Consider the following 3,629-nt stretch of genomic DNA (forward strand, 5'->3'; position numbering starts at 1 on the left):
TAGAGTATTGTATCTCATTCAGTCCGGATTGTCACTGAGAGGCAGGGCTGAAGTCCACCTCCTAAAAGAACAAACTTTGTGTCGATGGAGAAGTAAAAATACCTATGTAATTTAGAACCATTAGGCGCAAAATGAATCAGAGAGTACATAAATCGGATATCAGAACTGTACACAAAAGAGTAATGGCACAATCTTTTTAAGCAATTACATAGTTGAGTGGGTTGTACTATGGAATATTGATGTTCTGTCTTTTATTTAAATGCAATACATATTAAAGTTACGTTTGTGACCAGTCTAACTTTCCGCCCGACACGATCAAACAGACCCGAACAGTCGGGTAGATGCGTGTGCTACTTCACTTCACTAGAACCTGTTTTGTAGGGAAGATCGTGTCCTAACACAATAAGACCCCCCTACCCTCTATCCTTTCCGTCCCCTTGTATCGTTTAGCCTCGTGACATTACGGGTATATTTCTCGTATTCAAGTCTTGTTTAAATACGCTTGTGATCCTGGTCCGAGCGTCAGTCGGGCAGTACTGAGGGCCAAAACCTCCGTGATTCGGAAAGTAGCGAGAAGATTTAGAGGAAGAATACAGAGTCGCGTTAAAAATCTGTGATCGCAAGATCAGAAATAGACGACGTGTTGCCCTCTGGATCGTTCTCAGGACATTTTCCAAAGCTGAGAACAACTTCTTGCTTGAAAGGTGTGGATAAATGCCGGAACATTTCGTGCGCGCTTTTCCCCCGACTCTAAGAACTGCGCTGTTTTGCCCGTGACTGACACAGGGTTACGACAGGTGAACGCTTATACTTTTTGTTTTGTTTCAGATTTTATCAGAATTACAAATTAACTTAGGAGCAAGTCAAGCACACTGTAGAACATGAGTCATGAGGCAAAACAAGAAGATCATACACATGGCTGTGATATTTTCTTGATTCGGGGTTGCGAAAGTGACCGGACCCTCACCGACCAAATCTTCATCTTTCAAGACGCGGGCAGTATTGGCCCCCGCCGGTCAAGCCCTGACAGTTTGAGGGGGGGGGGTTTTGTTGAGGTTTTTTTTGTCGTTTTTTTTAATGTTTATTTGTTGTTGTTGTGGTTTTTATTCGCAAGTGTTTTACGGCGCTCGCAACTACATTGGTCATATGAACGTGCGGGACACAATAAACATTTTCAGTTGGTAAGAAAATTTAAATTCGACCCCGGTACCTTTGAATAAAAGGCGAGCACTTTAACTTCTAGGCCACGAGAGCCCCTAGCCCTGACAGTGTCGGGTATGTCACAGCAAAAGAATAAAGATACTTGATATCATATTATTATCACCGGACATCACAATCGAACTGGCGTCTTAATACTGATTATAGTATGATATGAACTTCGCCCTCAACCTCGATTACAGAACACACACTCTGGGCCACAATAGCAACACATGAACAGTGCATGGTGTTCTGACTAAAAATAATAAATGTAGATATCTTTAATCTAAAAACAGAAATGACTTGAGCTGATCTTGCAATGAATTAATAACTTGATTTGATCTCTCTTAAATTACCAGGAAGTGCGCTCCAGATCTTGGGCCCATGAAGTACAATTTATGATCTTTTGAGCAGAAGTCAAAGAAGCTAACTGTTGCGCCGCAATACTGATGACACTGTGTAAGATCCAGCAGATAAGCCAAAACGCCAATACAAATAAACGCTCTCCTATCCTAAACAAGTAAAAAAAAACAAACAACAAAAAAACAAATCCAGAACTATAACTAACAGAAAAACTTGAGCCATTCTCAGCGCTTATAAAGATTAATGTGATGTGCCGAATTGAATTGTGAAATAAGACCAAATAAATTGGGCTGGATATTATAAAAGCCAACTGGCTAGCGTAATTATACAAAGAAAAAAATATATTGTTGCCTCAGAAAGCCTCATTTTCTAACTGTAAGGAAAAACAGTAAAATGCAATGATTTTAGGCACATGTTTCGTCAAACGACGTTCCAATCTTGACACGAAACGTAATATGAGATCTTTCAATTAAGGTTCGTGGTGGCACATTGAATACGTTTTCATGAAAAAGTTAAACATCTAGTAACAAAACGGGTTATTTTCAAAACGGTTAAAAAGTAGAAAAATAACCTGATCTGAAAGCTCTTCAAGCATAAACAAATAATTATAACTGGATCGAAGTAGCACAAAATCTTTGGTGAATTAAGGTTTGCAAAAAAAATTATCCAGCCCGATATTTATTTTGTTTTATTTCACAATTCGGCACATCACGTTGAGAATGGCTCAAGTTTTTCTGTTCCCTTCTCGAATAAGATCGAAAAATCTCAGAGGTCTCGTGTGCAAGTTGCGTGCGTTAAACTAGATCCCTTGGTGGTCTAAAATCGATAAAAGTAAGCTTCAGCCGCCACCCGGACAAAATTCAAAATTTCCTACCAAATGAAAATGTTTACCCGCACGCCCATATGACCTTAAGCAGTTGCTAGCGTCGTAAAATACTTTTAAAAATGAGATTGCTTAACAATCAAAGCCAAGTACACAACTTTTTATCGTTGACTCGTGTTTCACGATAGGCCCATGGTTAGTTGAGAGCTGGTTTGGGACGATCGGTTGAGGTGTATTGCATAAAAAGATCTTCGCTGTTGTCCTCAAAAGAGGTGAGCTTGATTCCCTCTCGGAGAACTGCATTCTATCAATTTAGTTGAGTAGAAGACGTGTAAAGTGTTTTTAAAACAATATTTAACGTTTTGTCCGAATTCATACTTCATCAGGAGCCTAGCTGAGGGGGGGGGGGGAACCATAGCAACAAGCCTTCTCAATAAAAATGTGTCGTAATGTAGCTTACGAATTAATATCGGGAAGAACTATGCTACGAAAAGTAACAGTTGACTAATTACATGTGCTGGGAATAGAACTGTATTCTATCGAGGATCTCCGTCTTTTCACATGGAGATACAGCGTCTCATTCAGTTTGTTTTGGCCTTGACAAGCATGCTCGAAGCTGCCCGCCTCTTTAATGATCTAATTTGTGTTAATGGGAGGGAACAGGGTAGGATAGTTACAATAATTTATTCCCATCACAGTACAGGGTGTGCAAGCGCTTGTCTCGTCCTTCAAAATTCAGTACATATTTCAATATCTTCCCAGAACATTACAGAGTTGCTTCCAATACATCAGTTTATATGACATAGGCTAATTGTAAGTCCGTCAGTGTGTCTTAGTATGTAAATGTATCTCAGTCCGTCAAGGTGTCTAAGTCCTTCAATGTGTCCTAGGATATAAATCAATATGACACAGGATAAGTCTAAGTCCTCCAGTGTGTAATAGTCCGCCAATATGTCTAAGTCTGCCAATTTGTCTCAGTCCTTCAGAGTGTCCTTGTACGTCTATATTATGTCTAAGAACACCAATGTATCAATGTCCTTGAACGTCAATGTGACCCAGTAGGCTGATGTGCCTTAGTGTGTTAATGTGTTCTAGTGTGTCTGCATGCCTTAGTATATCAAAAAGTCCTACTATATACTTCTTTTTTTTCTTTTTTGGTAAGTGTTTTACGGTGCTTGCAACTGCATAAGGTCGTATAAGCGCGGGACACCTTAAACTTTTTTCAGTTGGCAGGAAATTTTGAGTT

The 3,629-nt window shown here is 39.6% G+C and overlaps 1 protein-coding gene across 1 annotated transcript in view; it reads left to right on the forward strand.

The window, feature by feature from the left end:
- Window positions 1–466: 466 nt before the first annotated feature.
- LOC101855469 (trypsin-1) overlaps window positions 467–3,629 on the forward strand; it is a gene marked incomplete in the record, with an annotated part of 25,381 nt that continues 22,218 nt past the window's right edge. The window contains 1 exon segment of the mRNA XM_013079423.2: window positions 467–797.

Source organism: Aplysia californica, unplaced genomic scaffold (genome assembly GCF_000002075.1).
Source record: "Aplysia californica isolate F4 #8 unplaced genomic scaffold, AplCal3.0 scaffold00051, whole genome shotgun sequence".
Classification (NCBI taxonomy): Eukaryota; Metazoa; Mollusca; class Gastropoda; order Aplysiida; family Aplysiidae; genus Aplysia; species Aplysia californica.